The sequence below is a fragment of the Lissotriton vulgaris genome, chromosome 9 (genome assembly GCF_964263255.1).
Source record: "Lissotriton vulgaris chromosome 9, aLisVul1.2, whole genome shotgun sequence".
Lineage (NCBI taxonomy): Eukaryota > Metazoa > Chordata > Amphibia > Caudata > Salamandridae > Lissotriton > Lissotriton vulgaris.
In genome coordinates, this window is record NC_141697.1 from 973,875,523 (window position 1) to 973,902,985 (window position 27,463).

Consider the following 27,463-nt stretch of genomic DNA (forward strand, 5'->3'; position numbering starts at 1 on the left):
AAAACGGGGAAAGCTCAAGGGTTGGACAAGATACCAGGGGATCGCTACCATTCCAAGCCGTCTGTATGGGGCTTCATATTGAACATAGTATCTAAGGCCGTAGCCAAGGGGGTAGAGATACTGGAACCATGGAGAGGAACAGAAATAATTCCAATCCACAAAAGGGAGATAAAGATAACCCAGCTAATAATAGACTGTTTAGCTTGATAGACAATGCTAAAAAATGTTTAGCAGTCAGCTGTTGGCAAAAACACAAACCTGAATGGAAGGAAAATAATTGTAGTTGCATCTTGCGGCAGGCTTCATATCACACACAAGTACTATAGATCAGGGGGCCCAGGCGGACACCCTAGCTGTGCTGGGACCGGTCGCCAGCGGTGCGCTGGTCCCGCACAGGTGGCAATTAGGATGCCACCACCACCATGGCGGTGGCATACTCCATTCCCAGCATTATGGCGGGCGGTGCTCACAGCACCGCCCGCCACGATGCTAAGAATGCCTTGTGTACATTGTAATGCACAAGGTGACAGGCACCTCAAGGTGCCTGCCAACATGTCCATGGCAATGCAGGGAGGTACCATAGGTACCCCCTATGTACACCCCCCCAAACACCCAAAATCCTGGGGGCACACAACAGGCCCCCGTAAGAGTTTTCTGCATTCCTTTCCGTGGCGGCATGGAAAGACATGTACCCGCACCCATGCTAAGATGGATGGTGGTGTCTAGTAGACATCGCCACCATATTAAATCCTTTTCCGCCCGGTCGACTTATCGACCTGGGGAAAAGCGGCAGACGGTATTCCCGTCCGCAGCAGTACCCCCGCCATACTAATATGGTGGGGGGAAATGGGTCGCAGGTGGGGAAGGATGTAGGGCGGATTGCCACCGCCATGCAGGTGGTGGTGATCCGCCCTACATCCTAATGGACCCCCGGGTGTTTTGTTTCATTCTAAGCATTTGGATATCTATAGTGTTAAACAGAGGCCATCTATGTGTGGTATTCATTGACCTGTGGGTAGCTTTTGATTTCATTCCCTGTGTGAAACTATGGGCTGCGCTTAAATATGTGGGAATGTAATAACTATGCACAAATAAGATGGGTAAGGGATGGCAAATTGAGCATATTAACGTCAAGAGGTGAGTTCATTAGGGCTGTGTTTTAGCACCAACCCCTTTCACCCTCTACATAAATAGGGTAATTGACACACTTTATGACTGCAACTGTGACCCTCCTAAACTGGGAGACCAAAGAATCCCTGCCCTACTGTTCGCAGATGGTACGCTATTAATTTTAAAACCCCTAAGGGTCTGCAAAAACTTCTTGATCAGTTTTCAACTTTCTGAGTACAGTATGGCTTGGCAATCAATGTCCCCAAAACCAAATTCATGGCCTTTCATCCACACGTGTTTTAGAGGGAGAGTGAAGTTAGAATCCATCTGCTTGGAGCCGGTAACGGATTTTGACTATCTTAGAGTGAGGATTGCAAACACATGGTTCACTGAAAAAAATATTGATGTAAAAAATATAGAAGGTAAAAATATTGATGAAAAAATATAGAATGCAAAAATATCTATGAAAAAATATAGAATGCAAAAATATCGACTCCCTATACTTAAACCGATAAGTAGAAAAATATTGCAAATAAAATATCGATGTAAAAATTATAGTTGTACAAAATATCAAATGTTATATATATATATATATATATTGTTACCAAGCTCCCACGAGGAGTGAAACGCGTCATGGAGGGTACTTGCCTTTGTTACTCTATGCCGAAATAAATACTCTGCACTGCTTCACCACATATTTTTGTGTGGAGGTCCTTTTACTTGTTGGAGGTGATTTTCTGAGGTCCGTGCCTGCAAACTGTGTACAACTGTTCATATGTAAATAATAAAATGAATATGAAAACATAAAGTAGATTTAATAGTAATAGGTACAAATTTAATAAATAAACGTAATTAAAAAAAGTTAAACACACATAATAATAATTCATATATATTTACTTTAAAGGGGTAAAAATTACTATTCCCCCTCCTTTGAGTGTAACAGTAGGGAAAGTGTTGTATAGTGGAGGGGTAAAAAATTACTATTCCCACCTCAGTGAGTGCAACAGTAGGGGAAATGTTGTATAGTGGAGGGGTAAAAATTACTATTTCCACTCCATTGAATGCAACTAACCCTGGGCGTAGTTCGCGTAGTAGTGCTACACGTAGCTACACGAAGTGCACTTCGCACTACGCGAGCTACGCGAACTGCGTAGTGCAATGTGCAAAATGCTGTTCGCTCTGATTGCACAGTGCCGGATGCTTGTCCGCACTGTGCAATCAGTGCAAACGGCATCTTGCACAGTGCAAGCAGTCGTTTTCTGCTGCTCGAGTAGATTTCTACTCGACCGGCAGCTTTCTCAACGCGAATGGTAGTTTCTCATCGCGAGCGGTCGTGAGCATACGCGACCACTCGTAATGAGAAACCTGACCTCCCCACGGTGAGAATCTCGCCAAGAGGTTTATTTTCCACGCTCGCAATCAGCAACTTGGTGTTGCTGATCGCGAACGAGGAAAAAGTCTCGCAGGGATGTCATTTTTTTCGCTCGCCAATTTGACGTTCAGGACCGCGAGCAAGCAAAAAGTGACCGCTACGCGTGTTTGGACTGTGCTACAAGCAAATTCACGTAGTGCGAAGTAGCGCAAACTTCGCAAACTACGCGAGCGTAGCGTAGTACTTCACCCAGAGTTAAATGCAACAGTAGGTAAAGTGTTGGATAGCGCAGGGGTAAAAATCGCTATTCCCACTCCAATGAGTGCAACAGTAGAGAAAGTGTTGGATAGCGGAGGGGTAAAAATGTGTATCCCCACTCCAGTGAGTGCAACAGTTGGGAAAGTATTAAATAGCAGAGTAGTAAAAATTACTATTCCCACTCTAGTGAGTGCAACAGTATGTAAAGTGTTGGATTGCGGAGGAGTAACTATTAATATTCTCACTTCAGTCTGTTCAAAATTAAAACAAACAAAATATTAACAACAGCAAAAATATTAAAAAAAAACAAAATAAATAAAAAAATATATAACTATGTTAAATATTAAAATACACTTATATTTAATATTGAACATTTAAAAAACATATTATTATGTTAAATACATATGGCAAATACCTACAAATAATATATTAAATAAAATAAAAAATTATTTCCAAACAAATACATATTTTTTATTAGAAATTATTTAGAAACAAAAACATGAATTATTACATACATTTACTTCTTTTATTTCCTATCCTATAACACCTCACAACACATACCATTTGTTTTAACTTCCCACACTTTACTTCATAATCCCCACAACCCACAGCTAAAGTTAAGCTGTACAAAAATTAATTACACAATTAAAACTTATTTTCAATTAAAAAACGAATAGTATTTAACAACTAATCATAAAGTAAGTAAAATTAATTTACTAACCACACTGTACCCGTAAAAGAGCAAAAATAAACAAATACCCTAATTAAATACTAATTACTAAATTATTATTAATGATCAGCAAATTATTTAAACATAAATCACTTCCCACCCTTCACCCCTAAACACCCCACAATCCACATCTAAAATTAATTACACAAATTCCATATTTAATTTTCAGTTAAGTAAATAATATTAATTAACAGCTTATTATTAATTAATTAAACATACTTTACTTCCCACCCCTTACCCCATAAGCCCCACAGCCCCCACACACAAAAATAAACAAATATCCTAATTAATTATCAATTAAGTAGTTAATATAAATTAACAACTAATTATTCATTAATTCAACATAAATTATTTCCCACCATTTACCCTTATAAACCCCACAACCCACACCTTACATTAATGCAACGATAACCATAATTATTTTTTTAACTATTAACTAAAATTAATTAAGAACAAATTATTAATAAATGAAAAATAAATTACCTCCCACCCTTTACCCCATAATTCCCACAACCACAGCTAAAATTAAACTGTAAAAATTAATTACACAATTAAAACTTATTTTCAATTGAAAACACAATAATTTTTAACAACTGATTTGATTTGATTTGATTTGATTTATGCATTTGTAGAGCGCGCGAATGCCCAAAGGCGTCTTGGCGCTGTGATTCAGCTCTGACTCTTGAAGATGTTGATTTAGGGATATACTGAGAAAAGCCACGTTTTAACTTGCTTTCTGAATGATTTCAGTGATGGACTGGTTTTTATATCTAGCGGTAGTTGGTTCCAGATTCTTGCCGTGTGTACCAGGAAGCTTCTTTCGCCCCAGTTTGCTCAACTAATTGTAAAGTAAGTAAAATTAATTTACTCCCCACACTGTACCCCTAGAACAGTAAAACACACACACACAAAATAAACAAATACCCTAACTGAATATTAATTACTTAATCAATATTAATGATCGACTCATTTTTAATTAATTAAACATAAATCACTTCCCATCCTTCACCCCTCCAACCCCCACAATCCACACCTAAAATTAATTACACAAATTCCATATTTAATGGTCAATTAATTAATTAATATTAATTAACAACTAATTATCAATTAATTAAACATACATCACTTCACACCCTTTACCTCATAAACCTCACAACCCACACACACAAACATAAACACATACCCTAATTAATTATCAATTAAGTACTTAATATAAATTAACAACTAATTATTCATTAATTAAACAAAAATTATTTCCCATCCTTTACCCCTATAAAGCCCACGACCCACACCTTAAATAATTACACAATTCCCATAATTAATTTCCAAACAATTAATTCATATTAATTAGGAACTAATTATTAATTAATAATAAATTACTACCCACCCTTTAGCCCATAAACCCCACAGCCCACACCTAAAAAAACACGTAATTATCAATTAATTAGTTAATATAAATTAACAACTAATTATTAACTAATTAAACATAAATTACTTCCCACCCTTTACCCCTATAAACCCCACAACCAACACCTAAAATTAATTACAAAATTTCCATAAATAATCTTCAATTAATTAATATTTATTTATTTATTTATTTATTTATTTATTTATTTATTCAGTGTTTTGTATAGCGCGATCTTGACCCCGTAGGGTATCAGAGCGCTTCACAGTCAGAACATGGTAACTTTTGAGGTACAGAGTCCTGTATAGCATTTAATATATTCCAGTCCAGTTCAAAGTTAACACATCTATTTGTTTTGATAACTGTTTTAGTACCTACGCAGGCCGTTAGATTAGAGGGACCATGACCTCCAGGGAAAGCAAATCTTGCGTCCTTGAGCGAGAGTATTTGGGCGAGCCATGTACAGATGCTCTGTAATGCTTACGGTAGGAATTTACTCATTAAAAGACTTTGGCCCACATGCATCAAGCACTTTTTCATTCGCGAACGGTGCGATTCCTTAAAATCGGCCGTTTGCGAATGCAAAAGTGCTTTTTGGGATGCATGAAGCAATTTTAGAATTCGTAACATTGTTGCGAGTTCTAAAATTGCGGGTGCTTTTAAGAAGTCGCAGATGTGCGACTTCTTAAAAGCAATGCATCATTACTTTGACAAGTGGAAATTCGCAATTAGGGTTCCAAATTTACCGAGTGGTTGAACCACTCGGTAAATTTGGAAAAAGTGTTTAAAATGTTGAAAATGCTTTTTTTTCAACATTCATGTTACGGACACACATGTCCTTAGGACATGTGTGTTTGCAACACGATGCGAAAAATACATTTCAGGGGTGCATGGGAGGGTCCTTTGGACCCCCCCCTGCACCCATGAAATTTTCTAAGTGCCACTCGCAATTTGCATTGACTCCTATGGGCCTTTTGGCCCATAGGAATCAATGGGAATTGCGAAAATTAACTTAAGAATTTGGTATTTCTTTGGGATTCGGTAAAAATTGCGATTTTTACCGAATCACAAAGAAATACCGAAAAAAATGATGCATAGCATTTTGCACTTCTTAATTTGCGATTCCTTATTTTTCGCAAATTAAGAAATGCAAAATGACACAATGATGCATGTGGGCCTTAGGTTTCTTTCTTGAATCTTGTGTGGTTGGATAGCCTTCTGATGTTTGTAGGTAGTGAGTTCCATATTCTCGGTGCGGCACCTGAGAACGCTCTGTTGTAAGTTTTTTTTTGTGGAAAATCAGTGGTTTCAGCACTAGATCTCTGGTGCTCCTTGATTGTCTGTTTCCCCCAGAGATCACCAGTTTCTGCGATAGGTATCTTGGTGACTTGAAGTGTAGAGCTTTGTGTGTTATGCACGCCAGTTTGAGCTGAATTCTGGCTTCATAAGGTAGCCAGTTTGGTGCTTTCAAGTGTGGAGAGATGTGGTCGAATTTTTTGAACCCTGTTATGAGCCTTGTTGCTGCGTTGAGGCAGGCTTTTAGCGTTGCTGTTGCAATTTTGGGGAGCCCAGAAAGTGTTGTGCATCCGTATTCGATCCTCGAAATTACTAATGCTTGAATTGCCATTTTGAGGTCTGCCGTTTCGATGAAAAGTTTCAATTTCTGAATGTAGCTCAGGTGAAATCTTACACTTTTAATGTGTGACTGCATGTTTAGGCTTTAGTCTTGTGTTATTCCAAGAGATTTGGTTGAAGCTACAATGATCAAGGTGCTATTGAGTGTGGTGATCAAATTGGTCCATTCTTTTATGATGGGTGGGCTTTTGGTGGGGAAAATTAGGAGGAATAATTTTTCTTACGTTTAGTTTAAGCTGATTGCTTGTTAACCATTGCATCTTTGCCCGTAGAGCTTTTTGCATTGTTCTGATCTCCTCTAAGGAGGAGATCTTAATGTAAATCTGAGTGTCATCGGCATACATGTGGAAAAGGATCTTGGCACCGTGGAGTATGTCCGTTAGTGGTTCCATATATAAGTTGAATAGTGACTGGGAGAGGGTTGATCCTTGTGGAACCCCTATCTGGATGGTGGATGATGTTGACAAGTTCTTATTCGGGATGATAAAGTGGATGGCACTCCTATTTTTTATGAAAAAATTATTTTAATCCTCTTTATTTAACACATGCGTGCTGCAGCGGTGGCACGTTTGTCCTCACTCCGTGCCTACAAAACTATCAACCTAACTTGAGTGAATTGACCACTCAACCCCTGCGCACTGTTGCTGCTAGTGGAGAAATCCCACTAGATATATCATCATTCTAATTTTTCATCCTGGTTTCAACAATTTAATTTTCACATAACCAATTTCACCGTTCTTATTCGAAAGTATGATGTTTAATCATCAGTTCATTTTAAATAAATTTCAACATATATTCAAAAATCAAAACATTTCAAAATATTTCACTGCATCAACAAAATCTTTCTTGACTGTGTATAGTTGATGTAGCCCGATGCATTTCGAGTCCTATTTGGACTCTTCCTCAGGGGCCTGTAAATATGAACATCTTGTATCAACAATTTCATAAAATTATCTTTTTGTATCAGATTCAAGTTTCAAAAACATGCGGATGTACAAAACAACAAACAATCACTTTGCATTTCATATGGAAGTGTAATGACAACATCATGCACTGATAAACCTCAAAACTCCACCACCTCACCTCAAGAGTGAATGTGTTAACCAGTGCGTTATACTCACAACAGAACCAAGAAATTGATGTTCCTGCAAACACAAATACTAACTATAAACAACTGCTGAGTTCATGTACCAACATCCTGATACCAATGAAACACCAAACGAAGCTTCCTCTTACCTCGATTCTTTTTAAATGGAAACCACCGCGTTTCCGTATCTATTCAAGTGTACCACCTACAAAAAATATATAAAACCATCCTTAGTTTCGTGTTACTAGTTTGGTACGTTTCTAGCGCTATCTCTCCAGGACGCCACTCCTTACCTCAAGGCTAATCACCAGCACCTTCGTCTGCTTCCTGCCGATTACAAACTCAACACCGGACTTTCCGGGTTTAAGACGCGTCATCCTCAGGGTTGAACTCAAAACAGTAAAAACGGACTAAACCGAGTCACTGGGTAGCGCCATTTTAGAACGGTCTCTAAACGAAACAGAGATGAACCTCCTGGCCGGTAAACCAAAAACGCTCACAAAATACGGGAAAATAATGGAGGGTAAAGATCCAATGATGATCATGAGCTCACAGCAGTGAAAACGAACTAAACAGAGTCACTGAGTAACGCCATATACAAACGATCACTAAACGAAACAAAAATGAACCTCCTGACCGGTAAACCACTAACGCTCACAAATTTCGGAAAAGAAATGAAGAGTGAAGATCAAGTAATGATCAAGTGCTCAAAATAAAAATACATAGAGTGGGTTTCAATTCAAATTCAAAAAATATGTAATAACAGTGCATTATTTACATTTCACTTAACTCTCAGAAACACATGTATAGTGTATTTTATCAGATATACTCATGCTAAAGAGAGGCTTGCCAAAACCTCTACATGCCTCTAGCCTGGCTAACAGTGTCTTAATTACAGAAAACATGTATAGTCTATTTTTTCATTTAAACCTTTTGGTTCCTGTGTCCCTAGGAACCTGATCCAAAATATCTCTCTTTGTAGGAGGGATCTGGTGAGATCCACTCCTTCTTGAAGTTCAGTTTTCTCCAAAACTGAAAACTGTAGCTGGGAGATGTTATGCCTATTTTCTGACCAGTGTTTAGCTAAATTGCTTTTAATGTTGACATTCCTGATAGTACTCTTGTGTTCAGATATTCTTGTTTTTAGTTTTCTTTCCGTTTTCCCCACGTACAATTTGCCACATGGACATTTGATGTAGTAGATCACGCTTTTAGAGTTACAATCACTGTCATGGTGTAAATCAATGGTTTTTCCTGTCTGGGGGTGATGTAAAGTAGTCCCACCTATCACATTGTGACAGTGCACACAGTTCATACATCTTTTCATCCCTTTATGTGTTTGTCTCTTTTTAATTGTGGGTGTCTTCAGCAACTCCTTCAAGTTTTTTGATCTTTTATACGCAAACATTGGTTTTTGCGAAAAAATACCCCCAAAGTCTGGTTCATGTTGAAGAAGTTCCCAATGTCTTGTTATTATATTTTTGATTTTTGATGAACTTGTAGAGTATTTTGAAACAAACACCTGTCTGTCCAGAATCTTCTTAGGTTTCTTTTCCAGGAGATTCTCCCTACTAAACGTAACAATCTTATCTTTTGTTTTCTTCAGCACACTCTCTGGGTAACCTCTGGATGCATATTTTCCTTCTTGTATATCCAAATGTTTTTCCAGAGTCGCAGACTCTGAACAAATCCGTTTTATCCGTTTGTTTGCGTATAAAAGATCAAAAAACTTGAAGGAGTTGCTGAAGACACCCACAATTAAAAAGAGACAAACACATAAAGGGATGAAAAGATGTATGAACTGTGTGCACTGTCACAATGTGATAGGTGGGACTACTTTACATCACCCCCAGACAGGAAAAACCATTGATTTACACCATGACAGTGATTGTAACTCTAAAAGCGTGATCTACTACATCAAATGTCCATGTGGCAAATTGTACGTGGGGAAAACGGAAAGAAAACTAAAAACAAGAATATCTGAACACAAGAGTACTATCAGGAATGTCAACATTAAAAGCAATTTAGCTAAACACTGGTCAGAAAATAGGCATAACATCTCCCAGCTACAGTTTTCAGTTTTGGAGAAAACTGAACTTCAAGAAGGAGTGGATCTCACCAGATCCCTCCTACAAAGAGAGATATTTTGGATCAGGTTCCTAGGGACACAGGAACCAAAAGGTTTAAATGAAAAAATAGACTATACATGTTTTCTGTAATTAAGACACTGTTAGCCAGGCTAGAGGCATGTAGAGGTTTTGGCAAGCCTCTCTTTAGCATGAGTATATCTGATAAAATACACTATACATGTGTTTCTGAGAGTTAAGTGAAATGTAAATAATGCACTGTTATTACATATTTTTTGAATTTGAATTGAAACCCACTCTATGTATTTTTATTTTGAGCACTTGATCATTACTTGATCTTCACTCTTCATTTCTTTTCCGAAATTTGTGAGCGTTAGTGGTTTACCGGTCAGGAGGTTCATTTTTGTTTCGTTTAGTGATCGTTTGTATATGGCGTTACTCAGTGACTCTGTTTAGTTCGTTTTCACTGCTGTGAGCTCATGATCATCATTGGATTTTTACCCTCCATTATTTTCCCGTATTTTGTGAGCGTTTTTAGTTTACCGGCCAGGAGGTTCATCTCTGTTTCGTTTAGAGACCGTTCTAAAATGGCGCTACCCAGTGACTCGGTTTAGTCCGTTTTTACTGTTTTGAGTTCAACCCTGAGGATGACGCGTCTTAAACCCGGAAAGTCCGGTGTTGAGTTTGTAATCGGCAGGAAGCAGACGAAGGTGCTGGTGATTAGCCTTGAGGTAAGGAGTGGCGTCCTGGAGAGATAGCGCTAGAAACGTACCAAACTAGTAACACGAAACTAAGGATGGTTTTATATATTTTTTGTAGGTGGTACACTTGAATAGATACGGAAACGCGGTGGTTTCCATTTAAAAAGAATCGAGGTAAGAGGAAGCTTCGTTTGGTGTTTCATTGGTATCAGGATGTTGGTACATGAACTCAGCAGTTGTTTATAGTTAGTATTTGTGTTTGCAGGAACATCAATTTCTTGGTTCTGTTGTGAGTATAACGCACTGGTTAACACATTCACTCTTGAGATGAGGTGGTGGAGTTTTGAGGTTTATCAGTGCATGATGTTGTCATTACACTTCCATATGAAATGCAAAGTGATTGTTTGTTGTTTTGTACATCCGCATGTTTTTGAAACTTGAATCTGATACAAAAAGATAATTTTATGAAATTGTTGATACAAGATGTTCATATTTACAGGCCCCTGAGGAAGAGTCCAAATAGGACTCGAAATGCATCGGGCTACATCAACTATACACAGTCAAGAAAGATTTTGTTGATGCAGTGAAATATTTTGAAATGTTTTGATTTTTGAATATATGTTGAAATTTATTTAAAATGAACTGATGATTAAACATCATACTTTCGAATAAGAACGGTGAAATTGGTTATGTGAAAATTAAATTGTTGAAACCAGGATGAAAAATTAGAATGATGATATATCTAGTGGGATTTCTCCACTAGCAGCAACAGTGCGCAGGGGTTGAGTGGTCCATTCACTCAAGTTAGGTTGACAAGTTCTTATTCACCAGAAATCTTTGTGATCTGTTCCTTAAGTAGGACTTAAACCATTCAAGAACGTTCCCGGAAAACCCCACCCTGTTCTCCAGACATTCTAGCAACATTTCATGGTTAAATGTGGTGAACACGGATGATAAATCAAGCAAGATTAACAGACATGCCTTGTTTTGGTCTAGATAAGTAATGCATTGTCTACTATGTGCAGAATTGCCGTTTCCGTACTATGGTTTGGTCTAATTCCTGATTGGCAATCGTCTAGTAGTTAGAATTTAGATATGTGCTGACCTAGTGCTTGCTGAACACATTTTTAAATCACTTTAGCTAATAGGGGAATGTTGGATACTGGCCGAAAGTTGCTAGGTTCAGCGGTATTCTCTGTCAGTTTTTTTATGATAGGAATGACGTGTCCCATTTTTAGACAGTCTGGGAAGGATCCCTGAAACAGGGAAACATTGATCATCGATATCCAGCTGGGGATGATCTCCTTGTCTATGTATGGCATAAATTTAGCAGGGAGTGGGTCATTGAAGTGATTGTTAGGCTTAATGCCTGATAAGGTTTTCTGGATGTCGTTTTGGTCATATAGCTCAAAAGTGGACCAATGAGCTTCGTTTTTGGGTAAAGAATCGTTGGGCATTGGTGGACTATTTGGTTGAGAGGCCTCCCATGTAGAAGTTGCTGACTTAAGCTCGCATTCCAGAGACGTGGCCTTGGATGTAAAGAAATGTGCGAATTCCTCACAGCTAATTTGAGATTTTGTTGCTTCTAGTGCGGATTTGTACGTTTTGTTTGATTGTTGTTTAACCAATTCAAATAGGTCTCTTTTCGCATTATGCAATTCCGTTCTGAAGACTTCTTTTTTTTACTTTATTGTAGGCGCTTCTGTGTTTCGTAGCAGTTTTAGCTGTGGGGAAGACGTAGCTGCCTCCATATCCTTTCTGCTAGTCTCAGTTTACTTCTTTCTTCATTTAGCATGTTGCTGAACCAGGTGTTTTTATCTTTGTCTGATGTTAGTTTTAGTTTTAATGGTGCAATAGTGTCCATTATCTGTGACATCTTCGCATTGTAGTGCTCCGTGGGTTTGTTGGCGTTTGTCATATTTCTGAGAGGGGGAAGATCTTTTCTGCATAACAATGCCAGTTTCTCCTTGTCCACCTTCCTTGTGGTCCTCACCCATTGTTTGGGTTTGATTGGTTGAGTGGTTCTTTTATTTAATATATAAATCAATAAAGGCTAGCTAGTTTAAGGGAAATATTTGGGAGACTCAGGTACGTCAGCAGTAACAATATGTGGAAAAAACACTGTTTTCCTTTGAAAGCCCTCACCCACCGACCTAGTCGGTGGCATGCTTCATCATCGGGCCCACCACAGTGGCACCGAATGTGCCCCGGGTGTGCTTCAACGCCAGGTGACTGCGGAGCTGGTATTTTGCTGAGTGTGCAGTGAAGGGGTGTGAAGGTGAGAAATTAAAATGCTATCCAGGAGGTCCCAGCACCCGAGGGTTTAGCAATATTTAATAAACTGGGCCTCTGTTAGCAGGTTAAAAAGGCAATAGGACGTTTTTAAGGGAGAGTTACAATGACCTCCAGCGTCCAGTGTGGTCTACATGTTTCAGCCAGTGCCTTTTGTTGTAAGCTGGCTTTCCTCAGGACCAAAAGAGGGTGAAAAGTGCAAATTATAATAAACTATATTAAGTGAGTGTTGTTATTTTCTCTATGTGTCGCGCACGCTAAGGCGCTGTAACTGTTAGAGGGGATTCCCTCAAGCTTTTTCTGTTATTTCAGTGTAAAAAGCCTCATGGGTCGCCTGGCAGAGAAAGAGACCGAGTAGTTCGGTCTGGTTCCTCCTGGGACCTATTCGTCCTATTCGTCCATCCGCGGCGCCCGAAATGGCATTTCGGGCGCCGCGGATGGACGAATAGGTCCCAGGAGGAACCAGACCGAACTACTCGGTCTCTTTCTCTGCCAGGCGACCCATGAGGCTTTTTACACTGAAATAACAGAAAAAGCTTGAGGGAATCCCCCTCTAACAGTTACAGCGCCTTAGCGTGCGCGACTCATAGAGAAAATAACAACACTCACTTAATATAGTTTATTATACTTTGCACTTTTCACCCTCTTTTGGTCCTGAGGAAAGCCAGCTTACAACAAAAGGCACTGGCTGAAACATGTAGACCACACTGGACGCTGGAGGTCATTGTAACTCTCCCTTAAAAACGTCCTATTGCCTTTTTAACCTGCTAACAGAGGCCCAGTTTATTAAATATTGCTAAACCCTCGGGTGCTGGGACCTCCTGGATAGCATTTTAATTTCTCACCTTCACACCCCTTCACTGCACACTCAGCAAAATACCAGCTCCGCAGTCACCTGGCGTTGAAGCACACCCGGGGCACATTCGGTGCCACTGTGGTGGGCCCGATGATGAAGCATGCCACCGACTAGGTCGGTGGGTGAGGGCTTTCAAAGGAAAACAGTGTTTTTTCCACATATTGTTACTGCTGACGTACCTGAGGCTCCCAAATATTTCCCTTAAAGTAGCTAGCCTTTATTGATTTATATATATAAACTGGGGATACAGGCTAGCTTATCTAGTCCTCTCTCTCTTGTTGATCTGTATATCTTTTATTTAATACTCAGGGAATTTGGAAGGTTATTATGTGATGATCTGACCAGTCACAAGGCATGATTGAGGTTAAGCTCCCCGCTTTATCTTTGGATATAATCCAGCCTGTGTGGAGCTTTTCACATGCGTTGGAAGTGTGCAGGCTTGCACTAGGTTTTGATCTGCTAGGAAGTCTTTGATAATGTTTACCTGGCTGCCATTAGGAGTGTTCCAGTGTAAATTGAAGTCTCCTGGGAATTTGTCATTGCAGTGTGGGTAGGTGTTTGCTGTGATGATCTCCCTTAAGTGGTCGATAAAAGGTTCATTCTTGCCTGGTGGGTGATAGAATGCATGAACCTTGCATAGCTGTTTCTCGTAGTTAAATATGGAGAGTGTGAGGTATTCGCATGAGTCAAGAGGGTCAACAGGCAATGGAGTAACCAAGAGCTCAGAGCGATGAATAACTGCAATACCACCACCTATTTTCTTTAGCCTGTCTTGCCTCCCAATGAAATAATTAGGGGGCACCAGAAGATCCAAGCATGGCGAGGAAGATTCTGTGAGCCATGTTTCCATTAGGATCGCAATGTTGATCTCCTGACTCAGGATAAGGTCAGCGATCTCTGACGCATGTTTCACTGCTGAGCGGCAGTTGATTAGTAGCGCCGTGATCTTTTTCTGAGAATCCTGGATAGGGTCTTGCTTTGGGTTGATTAGTGTTATTTGCTTCAGGTTGTTCGCATTTCATTTTCTGTCACTAGGCCTGACTTCTCTGGAGGAGTTGATAGGGACTGAGTTGATTACATGTACCTTGTTCTCATTGCAAGGGTTAGTTGTGGCCGTTGACGTCTCGTAGGATTGCAGTAGTACTTGCGTTTCCTCTTCCGATATGTAACTAGGGTTTTTTTGGGGTCGATTATGTGTGTTTGATAGCGACATTGGTGTTGTTTTTATGTAGTGAGAGTACTGTCTCTTGCATATTTTTTAATGTGGAGAGTGTGTTTTCTGTGAGGCACTCAATATTTTTCAGATCCAGTATCGCTTTGAAAATGGTTTTTATAAGGTTGCTGGATTTTGGCTTCTGAGTAACTGGGATCTGACCTCAGGGGGAGGTAGCAGACTTTCTCGATTTTCTTCCCCCTATTACTTGATGAATGCGGCGATTGGTTTCCGGCATGGACATAGACATGTTTGTACGTTGTGCTGGACTTTGCCTTTTGTTGAGGAATGTTGATGAAGGATTCATCGTGACATTCGGTGCTAGGCCCATTAGTTCTGAGGAGCGCCTGTTGCTTTTGTTGGGGAATGGTTTGACCTCTGTGGGATCATTGTCTTCTCATGTTACTCTCTCCATGCTGCATTATTGTGATTTGTGATTGAACTTGTGCCAGGGCTTTGTTCGTTCCATGTACGAGTGGAATCATCGACTTTTTCTTTAAGCGTGGAGAAGTATTCATCAAATTTGTTTAGATTCTAGTCCTTTGCTTGCATGAGTACCGTACCATTGTTATAGATTGTTATATTCAGAGCAGCTTTTAGTCTCTGCGAGAGAGTGATCAGAAGCTTTACGCCGTATGGTATGTTTTTTATATCTCTGTGTTCAGTAGTTCTGTTATGGCCAAGCGGCATTTTGCCGGCTTTCTTGTGACGAATATAAGGTCATTGACCAACATAATTTAACAACTAATTATTAATTAATGAAAAATAAATTACTTCCCACCCTTTAACCCTATAAGCTCCGAAACCCGCACGTAAAAAAAATGACACAATTATAATTAATTATAAATTAATTATTTTGTTTTAATTAACAACCAATTAATAATTAATTACAAATAAATTACTCTAAATTAAATAAATATAAAAAAATCATTAATTAGATTTTAATTAAATTACTTCCCACCCTATTCCCTATAAATCCACAGCCTGCCACAAAACTAAAAAATGCAACATTTTATTATAATAAAATTCATAACTACTAAAAATGTAACAAATATATTAAAAAACATGAACATTACTTATACAAAAAAAATACATCACATACATTTAAAATATAAACTAAAATACTGTGTGAGAACAAAATTCCATACCCAAGTGAAGAGCTAGTGCTGGTGAAATTGTAGGAGATATTTTGGTTCAATGATCCCAACTGTAGCAGTGATAATGAATAATATGAAGGTTGTCTACTGTCGTTGAAAAATGTTCCACTGTTACTGAAGGAGTATATTTGCAAGGAGCTAATGCCTCCCAGGCGTGACTTTTTTGACGCTGCAGCTGCTTTTTTTTGGCGCCATATTTATAAAGTGACGCTAGAGCCCTTTAGCGTCACTTTTTCACTGCTTGTGCTTATTGTTTTTGGCATCAGGGGCAGTTTTCGATAATGAAATGCAAAGTAGGCATTCCCCCAGAAACCACATTGCAAAACTGGCGCATCCCTATTTAAAAGTACTTTCAGAAACTGCACTACTTTTGAAAATCAGACGCTGGGGCACATTATGAGTGCAATCAATCAGGGAGATCAATCAATCAATCGTGAAGATTGTAAGCACGCTATTCACCTGTGAGGGCCTCAAGGCGCTGGGGGGTGGGTCCTCAGTTGTGTTTAGCCGATGGTCCAGGTCTTCAGCGCCTTCTTGAAGGTGTTCAGGGATGAGGAGCATCTGATGTTCATCGGGAGCTGGTTTGAGGTCTTGGCCACGATGTAGGAGAAGGCTCTTCCCCCTGCTTTGACTCTGTGGGTGCGTGGGGTCTAGGCGAGGTTTGCGGATCGGAGGTCTCCTTTGGGTACGTGGAAGGTGATTCTATTGTTGAGGTTTTAGGATCCGGTGTTGTGGAGGCATTTGTAGGCATTTGTAGACGCGGGTGAGTATCTAGGACGTGACTCTCTTCTCAGTGGAGCCAGTGGAGATCCCAAAGGTGTTGGCTAATGTGTTCATGTCGGGGGATGACCGGGATGAGTCTGGTGGTGGTGTTCTATATTGTTTGGAGCTTGAGGAGTAGAGACTTGTTTATGCCGGCGTAGAGGGCGTTTCCGTAGTCTAGTCTACTGGTAACGAGTACGTGGGTGACTGTCTTCCTTGAGTCAGAGGGGATCCATTTGAATGTGTTACGGAGGATGCCGAGGGTGTTGTAGCAGCTGGAGGTGACCGAGTTGACCTGTCGGTTCATGGAGAAGAAGTTGAGTACAATGCTGAGGTTTCTGGCATGGTGCATGGGAGTCGGGGCTGCCGAGGGTGGTGGGCACATTGGTGGGTACATTGGGAAACGCCTTTCCCGGTATTTACCCAGCAGGACCCTGAGGTCATCCTGCTTGTCCAAGATGACAGTTCCTGCCATTAGGCGCTTGTGAATGGGAGGTCGGTCGTTCCGTTACCTAGCCCCGAAGGCTTGGAACGAACTACCACTGTCCCTGAGACAGGCTCCCAGCCTTCTTGTTTTTAGGAAGGACCTAAAAACGTGGCTTTTTACTAAATAGTTTTTTTCCTTCTTCTGTCTGCGTTTTAGCTGTTATGTTGTTGTTTTACCTGCTGATATTCTTCGCCAAAGCGCCGGGATGCTCCTAGGAGTAGCCGAGCGCTATAGAAGAAATAAATTAACATAACATAACATAACAGGTGTCGTTCCATGCTGATGGGGTGGTTCCCAGAATGAGTACTTCTGTTTTCTCCGAGTTGAGCTTCAGCCAGCTGTTGCTCATCCAGGATGTGACGTGCTGCATTCCTTTCTGGAAGTTGAGTCTGGTGGTGGAGGACTCTTTGGTGAGGGAGAGGATGAGCTGGGTGTCCACAGAATAGGATACTATGCTGAGGCCGTTCTGTCGGACGATGGTGGCAAGGTGGGCCATGTATACGTTGAAGAGGGTTGGGCTAAGAGCTGATTTCTGTGGGTTGGGAGAGAAAGGTGGCAGTCTGATCCTTTGGATTCTGCCGGTAAGGAACGAGCGGATCCAGTCGAGGGCGGTTCCTTGTATGACGGCGTCGTGTAGTCTGGCGGTGAGTGTGTGGTGAGAGACGGTGTCAAACGCTGCTGACAGGTCGAGTAGGATCAGGGCAGCAGTGTGGCCTTAGCCGAGGAGGGTGCGGATAACATCTGTGGCGGCGAGTAGAGCGGTCTCAGTGCTGTGGTTGCTACAAAATCTGGGTTGAGAAGGGTTGAAGATGGCGTTGTCTTCGATGAAGCTTGTTAGTTCTGTGTTTACGGTCTTCTCAGCGACTTTTGCCGTGAAGGGGAGGAGCGAGATGGGCCGGTATTTCTTGAGGTCCGTGGGATCTGCTGTAGGCTTCTTGAGCAGGGGTCTGACTTCGGTGCGTTTCCAATGATCGGGGGAAGTGTCGGTCTCGAAGGCGGTGTTGATGGTGCGTCGTACTTCTAGTGCGATGGCGGCTCTGTGGTATATGTGCAGTGGGCATGGGTCTATGGGGGCCCAGAGTGGATGCCTTTCATGGTGATGGTGGTCTCTTTGGTCGTGATCGGTGTCCAGGAGGAGTTGGTGGGCTGGCCTGTGTTGCTGGAGGGTGGGATGGTTGTGGAGTCAGGGGTTAGGTTGTTGAAATTGTCATAGAGGTTTTTGCTCTTCAGGTGGACGTAGGATCCTAGCTTGCTGCAGAGGTCCTGGGAAGGGGTGATGTCCATGGCTTCCCTGGGGAGCCTGGTGAATTCTTGGATGATGCCGAAGAGTCCCCTGGAGTTGCTGGAGTTGGCAAGGATTTGGTTGTGGATTAAGGTCATTTTGGTTGTTCTGATGCGTTGGTGAGATTCTGTCATGGCGTTCTTGTGGGTGGTGTGGGTGGGTTTCAGGTGTCTTGTTGTTTCTCCAGTTCTTCTTGAGGCATCTGCAGGTGAGTCTGGCTTCTTGTAGGTCAGTAGGGAACCAGGCGGCTTTCCTGGGGCGCTGTCTGTGTGAAGTTCCCTGGCTGCGAGGTTGGTGTTGGTTGTTGTGTTGGGGTGTTGTGGGTGAGGGTGGAGTTAAGCTGCTCCTCGGTGACTCTGCTCCAGTTCCTTCATTAGGGGCGAGGGGTGGATTTCGGCAGCTTGGGTTTGTTGGCGAGGAAGTGTATGCTGGGGTGGTTGCGCCATGGGGGTTGCGTGGTGTGGCTGAAGTGGACGGTGTTTCCTGCTGCGAAGATGGGGTCGAGGGTATGTCCTGCCTTGTGGGTTGGTGCAGTGACGAGTTGATTCAGTCGAATGTTGGCGAGGTTGTCCCGGAGTGTGGTGCAGTTGGGGGTCACTGTGGTTGTCGAGGTGGAAGTTCAGGTCACCGATGGGTTTGAAGTCCATGGAGTCGATGGCGTGGGGTGCAATGAGGTCGGTGATGGTGTCAGTGAAGAAAGCCTGGGGACAGGGGGGGTCTGTAGGGGAGGGTGCCAGGGAGTATGGCATTGGGTCTTGTCTGGATCTGGGAGTGCAGGTGTTCGGCCGTGGGGAAGGTGTCGCTTAAGGTTGACAGTCAGGGAGAGTCTTTTTGCGCCATGAGGAGTTCTCCTCCTAGGCGGTTGAGGCCGTCCTTCCTCTGGATCTTGTATCCATCCTGGATGGCGATGGTGATGTCATGGGCAGAGGAGACGTTGGTCCAGGTTTCTGTGAAGAAGGCAACATCGGGTGAGAGGGTGTCCAGGAGGTTCCAGATCTCTACGGCGTGCCTGTGAATGGAATGCACTTTGAGGAGGATGGATCTTGGGGCATCTGTGGAGTTGGCAGCGGGGGCACTGGTGAAGGTTTGGTAGCAGTGGAGGCAGGAGAACTGGCTGTGGAGTTGTGTTTGGGGTGGTCTGCTGGCAGTTGTGTTGTTTTTCGAGGTTGAGTGCGAGGAGGGCGGCAGCATCGTGGCGGTGGATGGTCGGAGATCCAGAGTTCCTGCCACTGGTCGTGGTCGAATGAGGCCGGGTGCAGATGGGCCTGCCTTTGGTGTGCCAGCGGCGTGACCGCGCAGCGGCTGCCATTAAATGGGGAAGGGGAGGGATGTGCAGCTGGGAGGCAGGGCTGCAGACTGTCAGGGGGGAGGGGCCTCAGGGGCAGCATCAGCAGGAAAGGGACGCAAGGCACAACAGAGACAGGGCATAACAATCAGTAGAAGAGTAAACAGAGTTATAATAACTCTCACTGGGGTCCCGTCCTGTCCAGACGTTGCCCTGGGCCTGATGCGCTGAGGCTGGCCCGGCCTCTCGGACTCAGCTGCAGCCCTTGACTTCGACAACGCTTCCCCGAGTTGAGCACTCACCCTCTCTGCTTTTCAAGGACCAACTCCGATTCCATAGCTCCCCTACGTCCTATGAGGAGGCGAATCACCCTTCCCGTTGCTCAGTGACCCATTCCAGATCCTATACTGCCCCACCCTAGTCAGCATGACTGAGTCTGACCTGACCCCTACTGGGGTAAATTATTATACCTTTGTGTACCCCCCAAACTCGCCAAAACCGCTGCACATTCTCTCAAGCACTCTACCCTGAAATCTCACCCGAGACCTTGATCTCTGATCAACGATATAGCGCTGACAAGGGCACAGTCATAAATGACCACATTTTCTATTCCAGAAGAACATCCTCATGGTGCACCACTATTGTGCATCTCCTCAATGTACACAGAACTAGGAACATACCGTACGGGACCTAGCTCACGATAGCGCCTTCCTCAATCTTGCGAGCTGACCTCACCATCACCCTTTACAAAAAACGGCATCATCCTGATCCAAGCTACAACCAGAAACCTCAATAAATTTGTGGACCTTCTTACCCCCCTCAAAAACCATGTGCATAACACCTGCAGATTAACAAATACCCCCATCTAGCGTGCCCAGCCACCCACAAACCACCTCCTTAATGGCCCACAACTCTGATCAATCAAACCCCTCTATTACCCCACCTGGGCTTACCAACAGTTGCGTTCCGAGTCCTTTGGTCTCCTCTCCGCCAGCTCCTCCCTCAGACGTTGAGTCTGAAACTCTTCCATTGGCCTACGACACAAGTCAGCCTGGGCCTACCAACAGAATCATGTTCAGACCTTTGGTCTCCTCCCCGCCAGCTCCTCCCTCTAACTTTGCGTCTGAAACTCATCCATTGGCCTACGACACTAGTCGACCTCGGCTTACCAACAGATTCGTTCTCAGACCTCTGGTCTCTGCCTCGCCAGCTCTTCCCTCTGACTCTAAGTCTGAAACTCTTCCATTGGCCTACGACACAAGTCGGTCCAGCCCCCATACCCCACCACCAACGCTTGTCAATAAAACCGCCAATAAACCACTGTTCTCCTGCCTTCAAGCGCCTCCCTTCTATATGGATATCGTAACTCTGCATCACAGAGCGGCCAACTTAATTCAGAGCATCCATAACTCGATTCTGGATCTAAAAAACCTCCTTCACCTCACTGAACTCACCCTCTCCAAGCTCTCAAGCCTTAGGGGAACCTCACCCTCCTCCTTATCACTGAGCCCCCTAATCACTGAGCCCCCTATTCACCCACTACCGCTATCCTGGAGACACTTTCACCCTCGCAAGCAACCATGCCACCTCTCGGAGGAGGAAATTCTAGCCCTCCTCCTCTCTTACAAGTCCACTCTTGCCAACCCTGCCCTAGCAACCCCTAGTCCACTTGACGTGAATGCTGAACATGCCATTCGCACGGTCGCAATCAACCCCAACAGGTCAGCTACCCTCCACAACAGAAGAGTGGTTGATAGCAACATAGCGCCAGTACCCTTGTCTGCCCTATCGCACAACACTCTCTCCGACCCCCCTTTGTCTGGCCTCCTAATTAACTGAAGGTCAGCAGTCAAGCATGCCGCCAACATCACAGATCTCAAACTGAGCCAAAACATTGACTTAGCAATCTTGACCGAATCGTGGCTCAACGATTCCTCATCTCCTTGTCTAGACCTCCAAGTCCCTCCTAACTACAAAATTGCAAGGCTGGACAGGCAATCCTGCAAAAAAGGGAGAGGCATTACCTGCATTTACCGCTCTAATCTCCTTGTCACAGAACTCCTGACAGAAACCACAGACTCCTATGAATACCTCATACTCTCCATATGCAGCAACACCACTCAACTGTGCAATCTGCCCATCTTTTACCACCCCCCTGGCACGAATGACGTCTTTACTGACCACCTCATGGAACTCATCACAGCCAAGGCTTCCTCCAACTCCAAAGACATTTTCCTTGGTGATTATAACCTTCACTGGAACTACCCCAAGGATCCTCATGTTAACGCCATCAAAGATCTCCTGGCCGACCAAGCCCTAACCCAAGTCTGATCATCCCCCACAAGCTCGAAAGGTGCCACTCTAGACTGGATCATCGTCAAGGAATCAACAGTCAAGCTTATTGCCATAGATCCCTGAGATTGGTATTATCACCACGCCATCACTTTTTTACTACCTGGGACCCTCAAGACAAGAATTCCGCAACAGGCGATTCCCAAACGCTGGGTTGGAGACACCAAGAACCTTGATCCCAGGGAACTGGCAGCCCGCTGCAAGTCTGACCCCCCACACACCCCTCATATCACAACGTTTAATGGCCGCAAAAATCACTACTCTGGTACTATAACTAACATTCTGGATGACCTTGCCCCGCTAAAACGAAAAAGAACCCAAACCAAGGACAGAAACCCCTGGTTCAATGGGTCCCTCAACAACAAGAGGAGATCCCTGCGGCAGTCAGAAAGAATCTGGAGACAACACCCCTTAGTCGCACATTTAAAACTTCTCCAGGCTAGAAATGCCTACAACAGAAACATTCTCAACTCAAAATAAGAATTCTTCAGATCTGAACTGGGGAAAGCCAAAAACAGACCCGGCAAACTCTTTGAACTGGTGAAACACCAATCAAACAAACTGGCCAAAACTTCTAAAGAAAATTTCAAGTCACTAATATTATCTGTGGAATTCTCCTCTTTTTTTGCTGACAAAATCACAGCCTTAGGAAACTAACTCAGATCCACTACTTACTCTCAATCCCTTCCAGATCTGCCTCCTTCCTCCGTGCTGCCTCCTCAGGCTTCACCCAAAAACCAAGTTCACTGGACCAACTTCAAAATCTACGACGAACACACCGTCTCGAAAATCCTTTCCACCTTAAACCAGAAACAACCACTTTAATGACCCACTCCCCTATAACTGCCTAACTGCCACCTCCCAATCCCTCATTCCTAGCTGGACTACAATAATTGACGCCTCCCTTCTTCAGGGATCCATACCCGACTCTCTGAAAGCTGGCCAAGTCCTCCCCATTTAAAAAATACCATCGCTGGATCCTGCCTCCCCTGACAACTTCAGACCTACTTCTAACATCCCACTCCTAGCTAAAGTTCTGGAGAAATGTGTGCAACAGCAGTTGAGTCAACACATCTCCAACTTCCACCTACTAGATGACTTCTAATCTGGTTTCAGGCCTGGGTACAGCACGGAAACCACCATTCTCCACATTGTGGATGAGGCCCTCCAAGTCCTCGACCAAGGCAAAACCTGCCTCCTAATCCTCTTAGATCTGTCCTCAGCCTTTGACACAGTCAACCATGAGAAACTACTTGAATGCCTCAAACTCAGGATGGGAATGGATGGCTCTGTTCTTGAATGGTTCAGGTCCTTCCTCCACAACCGATCACAGAGATTCCTAATTAATGGTAACCTGTCTGCTCCCTCCCCGGTCACGGTTGGAGTCCCCCAAGGATCAACCTTGTCCCCCAGCCTCAACCTTTATCTCACGGGCGGCCTTAGGCATGTGCAAGCTGTGCACCTGCACAGGGTCGCCAAACCCCAGGGTCCGCCACGCCAATTTATATCTTTAATATAATAATCCTCTGAGGATGGATACATATTTGATTGGCGTCCTCTGGCAGGGATTTGATGGCCTCCGGCTCTGTTCCACTTCCAAACACTCTGACATCCCCTCTTCACTCCCCCCGCCCGGACCCCCTCTTCCGGGGCCCCCTACCTACGCTCCCTGCCCAGGGCCGCCATGAGCCTAAAGCCGCCCCTGTTTATCTAGAACCGCTTGCCGAAGTACTACACACCGCAAATATCTCATACCACATGTACACTGACGACACCCAGATCTACATCAAGATCTCATCTCTTGAGGGGATTCTTTCCCTGAATGAAGCCTTGAAATTAATTGTCCAATGGCTCTACTCCAATCAACTCAAACTCAACGCAAAGAAGAAAGAATGTCTTCTAATTTCCCCACCCAAAACCAACCCTGAGACTCAGGTATGGAACCCTGGACTGTAACTTGAACATGCGGGACCACATCAACTCAATGGTCAAATCAGCCAGATTCCACCTGAGCTATCTAAGGGAACTGAAACCCTTCCTTGATACTCCTGTTCTAAAACTGGCAGTCCAGGCACTAGTCATCTATAGATTGGAATATGGCTGCTCTATCCTTTCGGGTTTACCCAAGATTTCCCTGGTACCTTTAAAAGGCTGCCTTAACGCGGCCGCCAGGCTATTAAGAGGCTCAAGGAAGTTCGATCACATCTCACCTCATCTGAAAGCTCTGAACTGACTTCCTCTGCAGGCCAGAATCCAACTCAGAATGGCATGTATCACGCACAAGGCACTATACTCAAACTCCCCTGCATATCTTGCCCAGAAATTTGTGATATCCACAGGAACCAGAAACTCACTGTCCTCCAGAGACCTCCTGCTCCAAGCTGCACATTTTTTGAAAAAGAAAACCTACAATCCGGCCTTCTCTGGGGCCGCACCAAGAATATGAAACTCACTCCAGCCCGCCATCAGAAGAATCCCTTCTCTGGCTCGCTTCAAAAAGGATGCTAAAACTTTCCTAATGGGCAAATTACCCGCCTAAATTTTGCCTCTATCTCATACAGAGACCTTGCTCTATCGCCTTTCTAAAGCATTCTATGGAGTTCACTGACACTATCGTCCCGGCTACTCCGGGCATCCCTACTTGGACCTGGGGACATTCGTTTCTCGTTAAATGTAAATGCAATTGCATTTTGACCCTTTTATCCCTTATATCCAGCCCCCCTTCATGTCTTGTGTATATTTCTGCTTGATTCCTGTCACGCGCTCTGTCATACTCTAACGGGTCAAGTTCGCAGTCTATAAAACTCAAAAATAAATAAATAAATAATGCCTTTGCAAAGTACCCTGGCAGTGCTCATGACTCCTTCATCTTCCGGCATTCCACCATCCATGAGCGCTTCCAGATTGGAGACAATGGGAGTGGCCTACTGGTTGGTGAGCACTTCTCAAGCACATGAAAGACTACATGGCAGTTAATTATGTAGGACTACGTTGACAAATCAGTCTTGGGTTGAATCCTACAATGCATACGCAGTTGGTGTGGGCCTACATACTTGCACCATATCACGTAGCATATGCGCAACACAATCCTACAAGTCACACACTGTGGGTCACATGTACAAGGGAACTGTGTTGGTAGAGTATCACTTTTCATGATGCTCTGGTGGAGCAGCTCCCCAAATCATATCAAAGTCGCAATGCAAAGTCTGTCTGCATAACATTGCATGACCTCATAGATGTGTAGTAATGCAACTCACAGCAAAGTGCTGCATTCATTCATCCTATGTTAAGGATGTGTACCATGGGCCTTTCGATGGACTTTCCCATGCAACACCAATGAAGATCTCACACATTTCCACACATCCTGTGTTCAGGGACCCTTGGACTGGATGGAAATAGTGTGCCTCCCAAGTGCAGGTGAAATGAGAATACATATTTACATGGCTCTTTGTCATGTCCAATTACTATATGTCCTGCATTCCTCATGACAAATAGATGGAGGGAATTGCATAGATTGTCTGTTTTAGGTGCTGGAATGTGTCCCTTAAAGAATGACGTCTTGTGAGGACACTAAGCTGACAGACGTGCACCATAGTCACTACCATGAGAATGTGGACAAACGGTGGATATGCTGTATGTTAAGAAAAAATTACATTCCACCCCTTCTCTTTGGATGTAGGTCAGCGCAGCCATATTGCATACATTAATGCCCAGTGGCAACCACTGATAAATGAGACCCTGTGTGTGCATTCAATAGTGTCAAAGACCCTCACAAATGCAACACCTTGTAAAATGATGTGTTTAAACACCCTATTGAAGCAAGGCAATCCATTTATGAAATTACAAGACCATGTCTACCATGCTACATTATATCACTCATTATATACATACATCACATGTGGTTTGTGCACACAGTTTTTTTGCGCACAAACCACAATATCATTCATCCATGGCCCCAGACCATGCAGCAAGGTACAGCCTCATGCACAAACTACATCTCCCATGACAACCAACAACACAGTTATCATGGGAATAATGTGCCTGTCTTTGAGCAATGCTACACAGGTTCTGCCACCACATCCACAAAACCCTGGACACTGAATCATGTGGAAATTTAACCTACACTGTCCAAAAGCAGTGTGGCACTGTAGTGGAGTTAGTCTACCAGTTGTACTGTACAGTGCACGATTAACACATATCTCTAACCCTTTGTGTACTGTTACCATAGTGGACACTGTGCACTGCCATGTGTACACTATCATGTCCCTCATTGACATCCACTCAATCTCTTTCCCATGGCAGTACACATTGAAGGACCTTTACTTCAACTCTCAATACCAAATATGTGTGACGGAGGTCCGCCATATCACCTGCTCCAGTTACATGTTGTAAAATCAGACAGGTATCAGGACAGGAAGGCCAATAGTAGCCAAGAATATATGAATGTGAGACATGTGTCTACTCAATGGCAAATTGACTCTCCTTACTGGTGACAAATCCTCACCTGCATGACAGTCAATCATTTCTAATTCCAACTTGCATGAATGCCACACAATGTCATAGCATGTCTTTTACAGTAAGCAAGGCATATGAGTCAATCAGGACACATAACAGAATGGACATGAATGTTGGAACATCCCTTGTCATGACTCTTAACTAATTGCACACCTCCTGTGTTTGCAGCGGACCAAGGATACGCTCTGCTAGTGTGGGTCATGACTCCTCTGGAAAAACCCATGAATGGAAGACCAACAGAGCTGCAATCATACCCTATACAACACCAGGTACATCACTGAGCAGACGTTTGGAGTTTTTGGCGGCGCCTTGACATATCTGGGGGTGATTGCTATAATCACCACCTATTGGTGTACAAAATAATATTGGTGTGCTGCATGTTGCACAACATATGTGTAAGGACAAATGTGCCATGGGCTAATCGCAATGGGGAGCAGGAACTGCTGGATGATGAGGAGGAAGATGAATAGCCTCATCGAACTGTACCACTAGTTGCCGCGACCCAGCAGAGGGACAAAATAATCACCATTTTTTTCACAGAACCATGAGTGATGTACATGATATCACACATTGATGACAGGTCTCACTTTGTTAATCTATATGTAAATAAATGTATGAGAACTACCACTGTGTATTCATTTTGATTCTACAGTCACAGTAAACATTCACATTTGACCTGCTACTAATTGTCACACAAAACATGTATGTATTGATGTGTAACAAAGAGCATTTAACGTCATCCGGTACAAATGAATTAGTGTGCATGCCAACTACCTGTAACAAATAGTCCTCCATTGCCAGCCACAATTCACATGGTGTGGAAATGTAGATAGTGTCCAATGACTGTGTGTGTGTGTATCTCCTGCTTCTAGCCCTT